This window comes from Panthera leo, chromosome B1, assembly GCF_018350215.1.
Source record: "Panthera leo isolate Ple1 chromosome B1, P.leo_Ple1_pat1.1, whole genome shotgun sequence".
Lineage (NCBI taxonomy): Eukaryota > Metazoa > Chordata > Mammalia > Carnivora > Felidae > Panthera > Panthera leo.
Genome location: NC_056682.1, coordinates 99,114,787 through 99,132,826, shown reverse-complemented (window position 1 = coordinate 99,132,826; position 18,040 = coordinate 99,114,787). Strand labels below are relative to the sequence as shown.

The window sequence follows — 18,040 nt, the reverse complement described above, 5'->3', positions numbered from 1 at the left end:
AATGTGCTTCAGTATTACACAAAACAATGATACATGGTTGTCGGAAGAGAATTTCTTTCATAAAAATTAAATTGAATATTATGAAAATAACAAATGATGGAAATGTTTTTGAAAATAAATTGCTGATAAAATGGGTATGAGTGAGAGAGCCATAAAATATATCAGCAGGAAAATTATAAAAATTTCTAAGGATTCTCAACTCAAATTGTTATACACATGTCTATAAGTTCTTGCTACACATAAGAGAAGGAAAAACTTGAAATCATAAATATAAATTTGGCAACATCTAATCAGTTTTTAGTGGTTACTTTTGCAATATTTTGTTTGATTTTCTTTTTTCTTTACCCTGATAAACCTATCTGAATAAAAGCAGCCTTAGTCATAATGAGAACAGAAATGTTTCTTTAACGTCGTCCAAAAATTGTGTTGAAATACTAATCTTACTAAATGCTTATCAAAACAATTATACAGAATTCTTGACATATGAAATGAATTAATGTTGTAATAGCAATAATTATTTGGAGGGTGAAAACCAGTGTTACTGAATGGTTGCAAAATTATCTTATTTACATTGCATTTATTTTTCTATCTTGAGAAATTATAGTCCTATTAAGATGGCCAACTTCCATAACTTATATGCTGCTTGTGCTAATTATAGTTCATAAACGTATAGGGCTACAATTATGGCATTTTCCAAAAATACAGTTCCAAACGTGTAGAATCCGGCTGCTTCTGCCAAAGTATACTGGCCTTTCCATGTCATTTTGAAGTAAATTTTTAAAAAAATTCTATGGCCAGAGTTGCCTAGGTGTGTCAGTTGGTCGAGTGTCTGATTTTGGTTCAGGTCATGATCTTATAGTTTGTGAGTTCGAAACCCCTGTAAGGCTCTGTGCTGACAGCTCAGAGCCTGGGGCCTGCTTCGGATTCCGTGTCTCCCTCTCTCTCTGCCCCTCTTCCACTCATGCTTGGCCTCTCTGTCTCTCAAAAATAAATAAACTTTAAAAAAAAATTCTATGGTCAGCAATGTATGAGTGAGTCCTGAAATACAAACCATGCTATAAGACATAAACTCTACTAAGCTACCTTTGCACTGAGCCATTTATTTAACAAACATTTATTGCACTGAGCCATTTATTTGACAAACATTCATTGAGTCTAGTGTGTCCATCAGGCTCTGCTCAAGGAACTGGTAACAAAAGAAATCAATAAGAGATGGTAAGTTGCTGCTCTCAAGAAGTCAGGGGTATATCAAGTAAAGGAACAGCACTCTGTGACTGCATGTATAAAGAAGAGTGCTTCAATAACAGCGCAAAAGAGAAAGCAGAACAGGGCGAACAACGTGACAAAAATAGAGTTCAGCTCTCAATCTGTAGATTTATCATCTCTGATTTCCACATTGAAAAAAACATCCACAAGATATATTCCTGTATTATCACTAGTGGCTATACCATTCTCAATTACTCCTCTTCTCTTCTAGCTGCTTTTGTGTGCGTGTGTGATCTTTGTGATCATATCACCCTTGAAATCTTGCCCAAAGCCTAGTTTTGTTTTATTTTGTTTTTAACATATAGGAAATAACCAAATATCCGAGGCTTATTTTTTTTCATTACATTCAATTGAAAATTTAAAAGCCATGGATTACACTTGAAAGTGAACCATATGCTTTATTTAGTCAGTGTCAAAGCAGGGTGTTCTCTACTAAAAACTTATACTCTTTATTTAGGTTACTTTATACTCTTAAGTATTTATTTCTTTATTTCAAAATATTTAAAATAGTTAAAATAGTTAAGTCCAGCCAGGCAAATACATTTTAACAGAGTGAGGGGCCACAAGTTCCTAAGTTATTGTGTTAAAATCACCTTTCCAAACTTTATCTATACCATGGAATCATGGAAAAAATTACGAAAATTAGAATGTGTTAAGAGAATGGAAATCTCATAGTTCATAGTACTAACCACCAGAGTACAAGTTAGAATTACCTCTATATTTTGGAACTATAATTAAGTACTAAAATATTTCATTATTTTTAAAGTGATAATGTTCAATGTAAAACCCAGTTATTGCACATGGAAGTTTTATGAGACGTAGGGATACATTGACCTGAATTTATTATTTAAATGGCTAAAAATGAAGACCAGAAGGAGACATTATGACACTTTGTAAGCATGGATTTTACCATTATTATTTTTTTGGCTTTTATCATTATTTTCTTAACAACATAAATTCACTTACTTAATGTTACTTAATTAGTAACATCATTATTAAAAATTATGCCATCATATAATGCCCTGTAAAATATTTTTTTATATCAGACATACTAATTGCTAAACCCAAGATGATGATTCCTAGCCCATTATGGAAACTCAAATTACTAAATATACTATCTTCTAATAATATCAGAAATAGCTTCAAAAAAAGCATATCAAACAAGGAGAGTTGGCATGGAAAATAAAACCTTATGTTAACCTGGCAGAAAGTGCATCCTTCGTAATTAGGGTCGTTTAGGGTCTACGTTTCTGACCCCTGTGGACTGAGGAGGAATGCTGAGAGAAAGTTACGAGACAAAGGCACTTCTTTCCTTTCCTGTATCAACATCCTCCCCATTCTTTCTCTGAAATACAAGGAAAGCTCAATCATGTCCAGAAATTACCTGGAAGGGAACGTAAGTCCTTAAATTCACTGTACAAAAAGGGTTGGTGTGAAGTTGGATGCGCTGATGCACAAATGAGGAGATGATTAATACCACATCAACCGAGTCATCACAGAGAAAATGATGGAGGCCACATTGCACATCTTCAGTGCAGAATCCTTGCCTGGCTCTTCTGCTGCTGACTGAATTGGCTGTGTGGCCGAGCTGGGTTGTTTTTTTGTTTTTAATTTATGTGCTGTACTCCAAAAGCAGAGATTAAAAGATTCAGGTTGACATATCATGTTTATCTGATAAAATATCAGAATAGTGTTCTATATTTAGATAACTAGCCTAGTGCTTTCCTGTGAGAACTCTGGAGAACAATGGAAGTCTTATGGGAAAGAGCACAGAAAAATAATCATCCTCACATTGGAGAAAAGGGGCTTCCAGGCAGATATTTTGGAATGCAAAAATACTACAATATATGTAGCTTTTCTATCCTTTTAGCTATAATAAAATTGTAATGGTTAGAGAATGTTTTAATATGCCTGGGTTCGTTTTCTCATACCTGTATAATTTAATGTGATAATTTTGAGAAAATTATTTAGATTTCCTTTCTATTCTATTTTACAAACAATTTAATTGCTAATGAAATGCAACACATTACTTATGATATTACTTGAGGCTTTTACCTTATGAAGAAATATCTCTTTATTAGGAAATGCATTTTAATATTATGATATTGATATAATGAATCTGACTAATTCAAACTCTATTTTCATTTATAAAAGAGGAGTACAACTTATTATTGAGAAATTTTTGAACTTTGATTAAAGATATCTCTCAATTTCAGGAGATAATCAAATAATTTTAAATATAATGATTGAATTATTTTATTAATAAGATCTTTAATCTTATATCTCTCAGAAAAATAAGTGACAAAACTTATCATTTGGAGTAAAGTTATTTATTATATAAACAGCTATAGAAAGCAAGTATGGATCAAAATGTAGACTACCACAGTTACTATATTGAAGTTAAATATAGGTAAAAGTAGAAAATATGATGTTAAATAAAAGCTGTCTCAAAAGTCTATCTTCTATTCTCTTTGGTGGATATTTAAAAAGCTTTGTTTGGTGCATGATATTTTATGATATGGCAATCTGAGTGTCTGGGTGTGGTGTGGCTATATATTGTGAATGTGTACTTGGAAGGTTTAAATTTTTCATTATGCTGAGAGGGCTGTTGTTTTTTCCTTTGAATTTCTTGCATTCAATATTTTATTATTTATTCTTATGTTCTCCATTTCCCCAATGGAGAGTGGGGACTATATTCTGCTACCATGGAAAAATATGACAGACTTGATTTTCTGTTTCTTTCTCAGAGCTCCGGTTCCTTTTTCATTCTTTATTTTATTTTATTTTTTATGATCCTACCCTAATGATCGCTATTGCAACTGAGCTCATTTCCTTTCCTGAATTCATGTTCTCAACTCTTTCCAACCTCCCTTTACACCTGCCTAGACTTGTTTTTGTGACAGATTTGCCATTGCTTACTATACTTCAGAGGTTCTTAATATAAAAGACTGAGAAATATAGAAAATACTAGTATGTGCATATTTAGATTATGCTATATTACTAATTAGAGATTTAATTCCTTTATGTGTGTATATATATATATATATATATATATATATATATATATACACACACACACACAGACACACACACACATACATACATACATGTTTTTGGAGAAACAATCATCACAGAAGCTCAGTGATATAAAAATCATTAAAAAATAATATAAACAAGAATCTAAAAAGATGAAGGATGATCTGAGGCATCAATAGGAAAATCTGCAAAAAAGTCTATGGTAAGAACAAAACCAAAAAAGCCAAGAAGTACTAGGGAATAGGGTAAACAGGTAAAGTTAAATGTATGAATTTGGCCATTGATGGTGCGTGGAAAATAAAATAGTTTATAGTATTTTCTTAAATAGATAAGGGCACCTAAGTGACTCAGTCAGTTGAATGCCAGACTCTTGATTTCGGCTCAAGTCATGATCTGAGGGTGGTGGGATTGAGCCCTGCCTAGGGCTCTGCACTGACAGTGCAGATCCTATTTGGAATTTTCTCTCTCTCCCCCTCTATCTCTCTCCCCCACTTGCTCTCTTTCTCTCTCTAAAATAATTTTTTTTAAATTAAAAAAATTATTAAACACCTTATACTAGTTTAATTCTTTATGTAATTTCTAAGCCTTTTATTTGACAATTAGTTTATGAATTAATAGCAATATTTGGCTTCACTATTGTCATTGTATTATATTTTTTTTGTGCTTAATGCTTTATTTGTCTTTATCTTCTGCGATATGGATTGCTTCTTTTTAGGTGAAAGGGCAATGAATGTTTGTGTGTGTGTGTGTAAGTGTTCATGTGTGTACCTGCATGCACATATATATCCATACGGTTTCTTTTCTTTTATAACTATTTTTCCCTAGAGATAACCATATGTCACCTATATACCATATTCATTCCAATGAGCCAAAAAAGAGAAACAGGAAGGAGAAAAGCATGATCCCTTTCTTTAACATACTTCCCCTAAGTTTCACTCGCCTCTTTATCTATAACTCATTGTCCAAACCTTACTTATATTCTCACACAGATGCGAAGGGGACAGTGGGATGTAGCCTTTACCTTGGCATTCATGTACTAGCTGTGATTTTGAGGTGCAGTTGCTGAGGACAAAGGGAGAAGGGACTAGAAAATAATGAACAAGCAGTCTGCCTCAAATGGCTACCTGTGTGTTATAATGTGGAGGTTAGCTAATGTGCTTTTAATTTAATCATAAAGCTATCACAAGCATTCCTAAATTTACAATCATTCAATCACTGCAGTATAAAACAAAGCAACAATTTTTAACCCTCTGACAAAAGACACTATTTCTGCTTTCCTTTTTTTCATTATTAACCCTTGCAACTTTCCAATTTGTCTTTATGTAAGGTCACAAATCTATTTTTTTTTTAATTTCTACTTTCTCATGTTATTTTTACAACAGGATATACTTCCTTCAATTTGCAGACACCCACTGCCCTAGGTAGAAATAAATCTAAGCCAAAGGGGTCCGTTGAAAATCAAACCTTGTGGATAACAATAGGAATAACTAAGCTCAACTAAGTAGTTGTGTTTCTCAAAAGTGTGTAGGTCGCTCTTGTCCTCGGTGGGTCCTATCCGAACAAGAGTGGTGTCTCTGAGTTTGATTGAGGGCCCCCTATTACAAGGTGTGAATAAAGTCGAACCTTAACATTATCCATCAGAACAAGTTGTCAACCAATACATTATTAAAAATTTTTTTTACATTTATTCATTTTTGAGAGACAGAAAGAGACAACACACAAGAGGGGGAAAGGCAGAGAGAGAGGGAGACACATAATCTGAAGCAGGCTCCAGGTTCTGAGCTGTCAGCACAGAGCCCGACGTGGGGCTCGAACTCATGGACCACGAGATCATGACCTGGGCTGAAGTCAGACGCTCAACCAACTGAGCCACCCAGGTGTCCCTCAACTAATACATTATTAAATAAAACCTTCACTTTCAAGCTCACATCCATGGTCTCTCCAGTTTCAGGCATCTTTTCCTTGCCTGCCTTACACTTTAAATTATTTTTTTCCTATGGTATAAGAAAATGAAGGTTTATCAACATTGACTTTTAATTCTTATAATTATTAGTGACATAAAAAGTTATTTCTATATTTCTATATCTTTTCATCCCCACTGTGATGCCAATTATCTCATAGCATTATTTCTTTTCTGATTTCTCTCACAATGGTCTAAAGTGTTTCACTGAGCATTTTCCCAGAGGCTTTCATACCTGAACGTTTATATTTTGAGATGCTTGATAATATTTGAAATGATCATGACTCAACTCTTTTTTAGTGAAACTTTTATAAATATTATATGAGTTTCTTTAGGAATTGATTTTACCAAAGGAAAGAAGCTCTGACTCCAACTTGGTTTTAGTGTTCTATTGGCAATTATACTTAAAATATATTTAAAATATTCGTTATTATCTCTCCTACTCATTTTTGATCACTGAATTGTTTTCTTGAATGTTCCCACACCTTTCACAAGTCCACATCATGGTCGTCTACGTTAAACTCCATGTGAATGGCCTACCCCGGAGTTGCATGGTGTATAATCTTCAGGCCCTCAGAGTGGGCCAAGTGCTAATCTGATCATAAAGGCTTCTTGACTTTTATCTTAGATTATTACTTATATTTAAGTTTTCTTGTTCTTTTTCAATCATAACTTTAATTTTTATGGTTAATTTTCTGTGTATATTCATTCTCTCATATTTTTCTTTTCTTTTCTTTTCTTTTCTTTTCTTTTCTTTTTTAGATTCTGGAAATTATTTGTATGTCTATTTTATGTACTTTAATTTGATGTCTTCGGTGTAAATCTGCTTTTTACCCTTCCCAGTGAACATTTTATTTGGCAATGATTTCTCACTGAATTCCATACTTTTCATATCCACCGTGACCTTATTTAATGCGGTTAAAGTTTTCTTTGATATTACTCAGAATCAGAAACAAATGTGTTCTACATTTTCTTTTGTGAACTAAATTCTTCTCATGGAGGATTTTCCTCTGAGTCATTACAATTTTACTTCTCTTCCTTCTGTCTCATAATGCCTTCTCAGATACCAGCTGACATTTTCTATGAACTCCTGTTAGAACTTGATTTGTTGATGTTTGTTCATGCCATGAAGATGGCTGATGCATCTTATTTTAAAGTCCTTCCCTGGATCTTATTGCAAAAGAAGGAAATGATTCATGCCCAGTGTTGGAGGTGAGTAAGGGTGTGGATTTTCAAGTTCCTTTCCACAGCGGGTTCCTGGATGCTGATGGAAGCTCCTGGTTGACTTGAAACCAGAGGACAGAGCAACATGTAAAGCAGGTAGCACATTGGTGCCCACATGGTGGCATTTAGCAAATGCCAGTTTCCTTAGTAACGCTGCTCGCCTTTTCAAATGTATTCAGTAGATTCAAAGACCTACTCAAAACTAGGTAAAAATAAATTTCCATAGGCCTAGGATCATGGTTCAGAGAACAATGAGACATAGGCCAGAGGTTATTCATGCTGTTCCCAGGAATATACCTTATAGGATTTATAGCTGTGACTAAACAGCTGAAAGGCAAAAAAGCACAAAGTAAGTACTGGAGATTTTTCACTATGTGGCTTCCGATGTCAGTGTTAGTCAGGGGCAGTTAAGGTCACCAGCTTGGAGAATTACTTGTGCAGACTTCCAAGGCCAGGGTCCAAAGTACAAATCGTCAGTGCAAGCTGCTAAGGACTATTCTGGTATATTTTGGTCAAGCAAAATGACAGAGGGGGGGATGATTTTTAATTCTAACTTATCTGCATAAACGCCTGCACAAATCTGAAATACTTTATTTTTCACTGCAAAGATGCTAACCTGTTTCTCGTTTCCAAAGTGATTAATGGCTGGGTTTTTTTTTTGTTTTTTGTTTTTTTGTTTTTTTTGTTTTTTTAATGAATAAAACATGATGGAAAACCAGGAACAAGTGTTCCTGCCAGATCCACTCCCTCTTCCATCTTTCTTTCCAGAGGTAAAGTATGCAGAAAATTTGTATCTTTCCCTTAACACCTGTATCCGTCATCCCAGGAACTGTATCTAGATAACAAAAACCATGGACTCCAGGAAAGCAGAGATTGCATTTGAAGATCTAGTGAGGAGGCAGCAAAAGCTTCCCCTGGGAGAAGAAGATGAGTAAACACATACTGAAGAGTTCAAAATCCATGGTACCTGCAGGAGAGAAAAGGATGTTGTCAAAACCTGAGTTAGTTCCTAACATCGTATTACATGGTACACCTTTCCTGGGAGCCTGAGATGACCAACACAGGGGAGGCTGACAGCCTCTGGGTTAGTTAGCCTCAGTTAAACACAGAGTTCTTCTACACAAGGACAGAAAAAAGGTGTTCTAAAGAGAGATGCAGAGGGGCGCCTGGGTGGCTCAGTCGGTTAAGTGTCCGACTTCGGCTCAGGTCATGATCTTGTGGTTCATGAGTTCGAGCCCCGTGTTGGGCTCTGTGCTGACAGCTCGGAGCCTGGAGCCTGCTTCCGATTCTGTGTCTCCCTCTCTCTCTGACCCTCCCCCCATTCATGCTCTGTCTCTCTCTGTCTCAAAAATAAATAAACGTTAATTTTTTTTTTTTTTTTTTTTAAAGAGAGATGCAGAGAATTCCTCTAACATACTTGTAGAGGAAGGTGCCTGGGTGGCTCAGTCAGTTGAATGTGCAACTTTGGCTCAGGTCATGATCTCACAGTTGGTGAGTCTTGGGTACAGTCTCAGCTCTGTGTCCAGCTCAGAGCCTGGAGCCTGCTTGGGATTCTGTGTCTCCCTCTCTTTCTGCTCCTCCTTTTCATGGAGGATTTGTGCACGGTCTCTCTCTCTCTCTCTCTCAAAAATAAATAAACATTTGAAAGAAATAAAGTACTTGTGGAAGTAAAATTGTGCAGAATACTTACATACCTAGAAATCTATCAGTGTCAGCAAGGAGCATGTCAGTTTAATGATCAGTAAGCTGGTGTCATGTTAAACTTCAAACCAAAGGCAAATCATGGGGCAGAGTCAGGGAGGAATTTCAGAGATCTAGGGGGAGAGCCTGAAAACTGAATGAGGAAAAGTGTCAAATATATATTTGAGAATTCAGCTAAGAACCCAGTGAAATGGCTAAGGTAACCAGAGATAGGAAACCATTATAGGAGAAAACTTACATAATTCTGTTAATTAGCTCTCTCACTCAGAGCAAATTTTATATTCTACTCATGCACGCGATAGTTTTGCCCTGGTGGCATCTTAGTAATGACACACAACTACTGACATTTATTACTTTGTCTTGACTTTTTTTTTTTTATGTGTGAGGGGATGACCAAAAGGGTAAGAAGAGTGACCGATTAAAATATTATGAAAATATTAAGAGAAATGAAGAAAAGTCCCCTGAGCATCAAAATTACCTTTCTGGCAAAGTGTGTATGTGTGTAGAGCATGCAACTGGCTTTAAAGGACTCAACTTGCTTGAGTCACCTGATAGGCATAGATGTTTTGTGGTAGAACAAAAACCTAACTTGTACATTGGAGGCATGAGAATGATTCCTGAGTAAAAATAATAATATTTTTCCTATATGGTTAATGATAATACATACCATATTGCATGCATTCAGTATACTATGCTTTGTAACAGGCATTTAATAGGTATTCTCGTATCAGGTTTCTAATGATTCTTTTGATATAGTTATTGCTCCTATTTTAGCTATGTGGAAAATGAGGTTCATAGAGGACATATGATATTCATAGAGGAGATAACTACACTTATAGGTAATAGAGCTGGGGAGGCTGTTAAATAGGTGTTTCTGAATCTGAAGCCCAAGATTTCTCTACCACATTAAAGCAGCATATCTGGGGAGTCACCTAAGTGCTCCAAATCTAAGTTAAGCCATAAAGATTGTCCAAAGTTTTGTTTTGTTTTATTTTGTTTTATTTTATTTTGTTTTATTTCATTTCATTTTACTTCATTTTATTTCATTTTATTTTTTATTTCAAGTATCCAGGATGCCTAAGAACACAATGGAATCTCTGAGAGATGAATCAGCATCTCAGTGAAGCTGGGAGAATCATAAACACTCCTCGCATCACATGTCAAAAAACACCAATCCAACCATCTGGAGAATGGTTTAGCAGTTCCATCAGGGCCGTACTTGGTAAACGTCCCTTTAGGACCTCTTTTCCATGCCTTCTACACTTAGGAGGAATCAGAAAATGGATGGATAATAGTGGTAACTCTTAATTTAAGTTGGATCTGAGCGGCCATACAAGTAATACAGAAATTATGGGAAAAGATTTGTGTAATTCATGTGTACCAAGGCCACGTGGCATTTTGCTCCCAACAATGTTGTAAAAGAAGAGAAAGGCTTTCTGTTTTTCCAGGAAAGAATCTCCTAACACATGGAACTGAACTGAAATCAAGCACATGAAAACAAGAAGGACAAATAAAAAAAAAAAAAAAAAAAAGAGGAGAAGAGGCACAAATCTCCCCCATGTGTGCAGAAGGGAATGTTCTCATAGGACATTGCAGTAACCGCGTGCAGGACATGGAAAGGCAGTGCTGCCCCAGAGGAGGGGTGTGGAATCAGAGGTGAGCTAAACAGTAGCCTTGAAGCCCAGTGTTACTGCCAACGTCGCCTTCCGCCACACCTGGGCTTTCACTGTAACTCTTTCACTCCAGCTGTGAAGGCCGTCGAGATAGCTGTGCCAAGAGCTCCATTTTCTGATTGGGCATTTTTTCCCCTCCAATTTAATTCTTTTAAATATTTCTTACTTTGATTATTTTTTATTTAACTACTGTTAATTCAGTGATTTCAGCTTAATGAGCTCTTCCTGAGTAAATACATTAGTGAATTAAACTTCATCAGATTCTTTTTTTCTCCCTTAATGAGTGAACAAATGCAATTTATTGATTTCTGGTGTGAATTAATAAATGTTCATATTACATTAAACCAGAGTAAACTTGAAGGATGTAACAATAAACCACCTTTATTTTTTTGCCTCCAAATGCTTACTTGATTTTTTTTTTTTTCAGTTGGGTTAATTTTGTTCTTGTCTGTAGATAAAAACTCAAGAATGACCCAAGGCATTTCTAATCATTTATAGGCAATACAATCCCATTTTTTCATAAAATATATTTGTAGAATATATATAAATTCAGTATTTAAAATGTTCAGACTTGAGAATTCCAGTTTCAGGGCAGTGATATAGAGCTTGAAAGAACATTGCTTCTATCCTTAAATAAAGAAAAAAGCTGAAAAAAGCCTGCAGATGTTAACAACTTTTCTTGTATGTATTAGAGAAATAAGGTTTTAAGGGAGCCAATTAATCTGAAGTCTGGAGAAAGACATGCTAGCTATTGAGAAATAGAACCTGATCTTAAACATAACAAAGCTTGTGATACACACACACACACACACACATATATATATGTAAATAAATATATGTATATATATATACGTATGTATATATATGTAAATATATATATACATGTATATATATGTATATATATACATGTATATATATGTAAATAAATACATGTATATATATGTAAATAAATATATGTATATATATATATAAATATTATATTACATACAATATAATATTTGGCACTAAAATGTTCACAAACTCCTTTTTAAAAGTCTCTTATTGATAAATTGATAAACCTATTAAAACTGAACAAATTTTATTAACATGTAAGAAATTTCTTTGCTTCTTTTCAGACTTATTATTTATAAATATAATAAATCCAGACGAGTAAAAGTTCCTTTCTGCTACTTACAACTTTGTATATCTATTAAGATTTTGATTTTTCACTATCTTCTTTTTCATGTGGTTAGACAATTTACTAATTTACCATATTCACTATCTATTAATTTACTAGACTCAATATCTTTGATGAATAAAACATATTACATTGTCTTGCATACACATGTAAACATTTTTGCTGCTATTACATCTAGTGTAGTCTTTTTTTTTAATGTTTATTTATTTTTGAGAGAGACACAGCAGGAGCAGGGGAGGGTCAGAGAGAGAGGGCAACACAGAATCTGAAGCAGGCTCCAGGCTCTGAGTTGTCAGCACAGAGCCCGATGCAGGACTTGAACTCATGAGCCATGAGACCATGACCTGAGCCAAACTTGGACACTTAACCAGCTGAGCCACCAGGTACCCCTCTTCTAGTGTAGTCTTAATCACCCATATTAACTATAAATTGTATTCAAAATAATTACTACTTCACAGAAAAAAACTGGGAAGTAGGTGTTTGATAATTGTTTGTTATGCAAACAATTAGCAGACCAAAAATACCATAGATGTACATGATACATTGTCTTACATCCTCCCACATTTCTTCTACATCTTTTTGAAGTAGCAAAATCCATAAATATGATCCATTAGAATATGCACTCTGTAACATCATAAAGAAGGCAATACACATACACGCACACACACAGAGACATAATTAATTACTTACTGACCAAGGTGTCAGTATTCTACCTCACTTAGAAAGTATTTGGTTATCAAAATAATATTTATAAATTACCTTCATGTATTATTAGTTTGAGTTGTCAAAGTAACTTAACTGGCTTGGAAATTACATTAATATGCTGCTGAACCACTCTTCATATAAAGTGTGTTTATAATTACATATAAATTTAGTTCAAAAAATTTAACAATTTCAACATCATAAATATTATGTAGATATTATCTTACCTTAACTAATTGGTAAACCAATATACTAAGTTTAAAGACTCAGCAGGTTAACTAGGTTTTTAGTGAAAATATGAACCTTATTTTTTTAATTCTAGATAATACTCTATACAGAGAAAAATATAGCTCTTTTCTTGAAGGAAAAAAAATTGTTAGATCAGTCTAATTTGTCCAAAGTTTCAGCTTCTCTCATATTTATTTGAAATCTTACATAAAACTTTTTTACATAAAACCTCTGAGCTAGCAGTTTCTGTAAGAAACAATCTTTTAAAAGTCTGTCACATTTAAAGAATTAGACATTTATTTTCTTTATTTTTTAGGTATTTGGTAGGGAATATTAGGTTTACGTAAGTACATAAAAATCTTTTTATACTAGTCAGAACATAGCTTTGGTTGGAATAATAATGTTTCATACCTATGGAAGTGGGAAGATATTTCACATCCACACACACAACAAAAGGTAAAGGCTTTCTGCGTTATAGTCATAGAGTGCACATAGTTTCATTTGTCCAACCTCACGCATGTATCACAAGTGAACACTAAGTACCAAACTAACTCCATCAGATTGCAGAGAGCTGCTCTTATTGCCAGAAGGCACAAAATATTTTCTTAACTGATTGCAGTTCACAAATAAAATGGGCAAAGTAACCAAAACTAGAAATTATATTTTCTTTTTTTCCTCCTCAAACAGAAAATAGACATCTATTATCCCAATAGAAGTCACCAAATTGTCATAAAACCAGTTTCCCAACCCCTGCATCCACTAATGATGAACAACTTATTAACCTTTAATGGATCAGATTTGTACAGAGATTTCTCTCTCCGTGCAGTGGAGACTAACTCCATGTTTTGAGTCAAGACAGACTCGTAGAAAGAGGCACTGCAATGACCATGACTTAGACAATAGAGAGAAGGAATAGATTTCACCAGAAACAAAAACAAAAACAAAAGTGACACAGGAAATTAATGTATCAGTAACGGCAACGACAAAAATTAAAGAAATAGAATGTTAACAAAGGTAAAGTTCAGTCCTACTTGGGAATCACTCTGAAAGCCAAGAAAATGTGCCCAAGATTAAATTGTCCATGAAGCATCTCAACCAGTGAACTTTAATGGTTCCATCAGGTAAATCTGCGTAGACCGGAGGACTTCAGTATCTTGGTGAGTTCTGCAAAAGTATCTAATTAGAATTTCACAAATTAAAGTTAAAACCATAATTCTCATACAAATATAGAATGTCCGTGACAAAGTTTTAGAACTCATTAATGAGGAAGTAAGTTAAATGTTAAGCAAGGTTTTAAGAACACTTGGGGAACCATGCATTTATAAGCATTATTTTTAAATATGTTAAGCTAAAAATAAAACAGATCAGTGGTCTACAGAACAATAAAACTATAACCTTTGGAATTATCCTTTCTACTGGACAGAAATGAGCAAGTTGACATGTAATCTCTCAGTGTGTGGGTCCTGAGCAATTGGAACACAGGTGTATTTAGAAAATTGAATAATCCTCTAGTGTGCCTGTGAAATAGGGCCTTATTATGATAGGTGCTCTCTTTTGTCTTATTTCCAAGTTTTTAATAGATTTTATAAACACTATAATTCAGTCTTTTTAGTTAGTGGTCATTGGCATATTTTATTTAAAAAAAAACAGGGATATAAAAGGGATTCTCATTATATCTGACTAAAACTGGAATATGTTTCTCAATATGTTCATTTTCATGGCCTGAAATTACTATCTTTCATTGTCTCATTATTCAAGATTTCATCCTTATATGCTAATCATTAAAAAAAAAACCCACAAAAATGTGGAACAAAAATTGATTTTAATGTAATCCAATTTGAATCAGCAGACTGTTTTAATACAGGGGACATCAATGTCTCCTATTTAGGGAATAGAAGATAATTCCTGCAAAACCTTTAAAAGCAAAATTTAGTGATCCTAGATAATAAAGAGGTGACACAATTTGATACCCACACACAATCCACCCGAATTTTTGATATATGTTATGTATGCATGTCATATATAATATATATATGTGTGTAGATATGTAGATACATATCTATCTGTGCAACATATGTATACATCATATTTCTGCCAGAATTTTCAATATGATAGATTATATCATATATGTATATATTTCATAATTTTATATAGATATATCTACATTATATCACAAATTATATATCAAAAACTGTATATATAAAAATAGTTGTATGACACATACATACATAAAAATTTATATATAGTATATAATATACATAAATTTAGATGTTTAGTATAGTTCACACTTGTATTATAAATTTACTATGCAAATTTTGTGTATATATATACGAATTTAGGTGTTTCATACTATTATTTATTACTCTTATTGGATATTTAACACTGACCTTCATTTTCATTATTTTATTTTATTCAAAATATTATAAACTGAAAGTAGCCAAGAATATCCAACTCTTCAGATACAACATGTTCACAAAATTACTTTGCAGTATCCTTTCCTTCCCTCATTGATAACATAAGGAGGTAGGTGTCTCTGTCATTTATGTCTAGTGTGTTTAAGAAACAAAGAAAGAGATAATCCCTAGAGGTACCATCAGTAGTGAGCATTTGACATGTTTCACATATCTGTTTCATTATTTTGTCAAGAGCATTATTCTAAAACAATGGAATCCTGAAGAAAATCTCTTGCCTTTTTGAAGAGAATAGATTCTGAAACTGAAAGAGCATACAAATAAGGAATCCTAATCTTTGTTTTTATTTTTAGAAGCAATTGTGTTTTCTTATCTTAAACTTACATGCACAGAGGAATGTGTTTAAATGAAGAGTTGACCGTTTTCCTAGAGGGTGATTTCCATACTTGCATTACTATCTTTTTACTCTTCCACTTCTTTTATAAAAATTGAATAAACTGTAACTCAAGCTAAGTAAAAAGTAAGGGAATTTTGTCTGTTAGTTTCCTAATTCTAATTTTTATTATCACTGCTTGCACTTCAAATAAGACAGTTTCATATTTACTTCTTAAGAATAACAGGGAATTTGCTTTGGACTGTATATTGGTCAGTAAACACCGGTTTAGATGAGGAAGGAGATAGGACTGAAAGTAGTTGTCAGTCTTTTCTGCCCTGGGGGAATTCCAGGAAAGATGGAGATGGAGTGGGCTGGAAAGAACATTCTATATTTAATTAATAACTAGTTATTCTTTGAAGGTTTTGTAAAGTTCAAAAAGAAGAGATAAAATGAACTAGGTTAGATAAACTAGACTTAGAGATTTACACGTTCTCTGAAGGTTGGTGGAAAATTTGTTTTTCTAAGCAACGTTGAAACTTCTAAGATTGCAGAAAGCTCATTAGGCAAGACATTCTTAGAATTTCTTCTTGGTTTATATCAATTAGCTGTTTGCATGCAGCCTTGCTTTTTGTAACAATTAACGTTGTGGAAAAATCCCCTGTTAAATTATCTTTAGATAATATTCACAAAACTATCAACAATTGTTTTCCTTTAACTAAGTCTTTGTTACTGCTTTGGCCCTTATGTTGCTACAAAATAATTTTTCCATGTAAGAGGGCCAATTTCCATTGTTGCTGAAGTAAATCAGAGACTAGAAGGATGGGATTATAAATGCATTATTTATGCATTTCTCTCCCTCTGGTGGGTTAGCTCGGAAAGACAATGAGGTAGTCTGCCACAAATTATCTTGTGACTTGTCATTTAAATACCATTTCCCTATGAATGCTGTGTTATTTACAATAAGGAAATCAAATAATGTTCTTTTGAACACTGACAATTTAATTCATATTCATGATTTCTCAAAACAATTTCCAGGTTATTAACACAGAGCCTGATTCTTCCAAAGAGAATGGGCACACCTCTTAATTATTGAGACATTCAGGTGCAAAAGAATGTTGTATATCTATCCGTATCCATATTTCAATAGTTTGTATCTGTCTACATGTATCCATCTACTTTTATCTATTAGAGCTGACTCTGGAATTTTTCTCCATAGGATGCTGGGGTTTTTTTGCCTCTCATTTCTTTTGCTACTATGACTCTCAGAAAGGGGAACAGCTAATATCACCTTGGAAGGGAGAAAGACATGCTGGAAGGTAATTTTCTTACAGGTGGGAAGCAATGGAAAGCCTACCAGCTCACTTCAGTGGACTGTGAAAAGAAGAAGATGGAAGCAGGGCTAACTTGTAAGATGCCATAACCTTTCCCATCTTGCAAATCAACCTTGGGTAGCAAGTGTGAAGCTGGGTAACGTCTAGATAAATAATTACAAGGCAACTGTGGATATCAAATCTCTAGGCCTGTTTCTCAAACATGTCTTGCATGGCCAGTCTCTTGAAGAAGTCCAACGTTGGATCAGAATCATGCACAGATGGAGGCAGACAAATCAGTCGGGGACTGCGTTCTTGGTTTCTACAGCCTACAGTGGTGTGACAATTATTGGTGGTTGTAGTTTCTACTTCTTTGGTGAGGAAATAAGGAAATGCTGAAATGATCAGTAGACCAGTGTAGGATCAACACGACCATGAATGCCTTGGGACTGAGCAAAGACAAAGAAGGGCAAAGACTTTCCAGAGTCAATAAACATCTAGGATTTATGCAGTTGATCAAGGGATGTCTGAAGCAGGCTCAGAAAACATAATATTGAAAACCAGACAGTATGTGGGGGTTCTCCTTTGCTAACCTTATAAAAGCCCCATCTACCCAAATATCATCTCAGAAGAACAAGGGGAAAGCTGAGACCATCTGTCTTTACTTCTGTGTTTCATGCAATGCTCTAAATGTTCAAATGAAATAAAATATGCAAATACTTTAGTATATTTTTCATGCATAAATTTGGATGAGTTTTTATCTTAACAGTTTTATTCAAACAAGTCCAAGACATTCCGACAAGAAGATTGAAACTGGGAGAGATTTAACCGGAGAGAGACTAAAATACTGCCACATTCTTAAGTCTCTTCCCTCCTCAGTTACTGTTCAACAGATGTAGGGTTCATGTAGAATAGTAAATAAATCATAGAAATGAATGGGGCTGCCTTTTTCTTTCCCACCAGGATGATAGTAGGT

General features: G+C 34.2%; 2 long non-coding RNA genes across 3 annotated transcripts in view; both read left to right on the top strand.

The window, feature by feature from the left end:
- Positions 1–10,986, top strand: part of LOC122217008 — a 38,331-nt gene extending 27,345 nt beyond the window's left edge. For both annotated transcript variants that reach the window (XR_006201247.1, XR_006201248.1), the window contains exons 3-4: positions 7,326–7,474; positions 10,253–10,986. This is a non-coding gene — a long non-coding RNA (uncharacterized LOC122217008). The remainder of the gene's footprint in view (positions 1–7,325; positions 7,475–10,252) is intronic.
- Positions 10,987–15,405: 4,419 nt separating this feature from the next.
- Positions 15,406–17,783, top strand: LOC122217009. The gene is made up of 2 exons (XR_006201250.1): positions 15,406–15,490; positions 16,971–17,783. It is a non-coding gene; the product is annotated as an uncharacterized LOC122217009 (long non-coding RNA).
- Positions 17,784–18,040: the final 257 nt, after the last annotated feature.